General features: G+C 37.4%; 1 protein-coding gene across 1 annotated transcript in view; it reads right to left on the bottom strand.

Moving 5' to 3' along the window:
* LOC118339849 (cystathionine beta-synthase-like) overlaps nt 1-243 on the bottom strand; it is a gene marked incomplete at its 5' end in the record, with an annotated part of 6,693 nt that overhangs the window by 5,138 nt on the left and 1,312 nt on the right.

The raw sequence follows: 243 nt of genomic DNA on the forward strand, positions 1-243 counted from the left end.
TTATCAATACTACAGTAGTATTTATAGTAGCACTACAAAAAGTAAAGCTCATTTCAATGAGGCTCGAATTACCTTCTAAATGTTGCTAAACTATCAAATGTTCTGGTGTTTTAATGGAGCACAATGGGTTGTTTTTGTCACAGGAGGAAACAGGTGCACTTCTGCTGCATTTAATTTCACTTCTGCCTCCAAAAACAAGATCGAATTGGACTGACAGAAACACGTGAGAGAGAGAGAGAGAGA

The sequence above is a fragment of the Morone saxatilis genome, unplaced genomic scaffold (genome assembly GCF_004916995.1).
Source record: "Morone saxatilis isolate NCDOM2014 unplaced genomic scaffold, NCSU_SB_2.0 Contig6, whole genome shotgun sequence".
NCBI classification, from domain to species: domain Eukaryota; kingdom Metazoa; phylum Chordata; class Actinopteri; family Moronidae; genus Morone; species Morone saxatilis.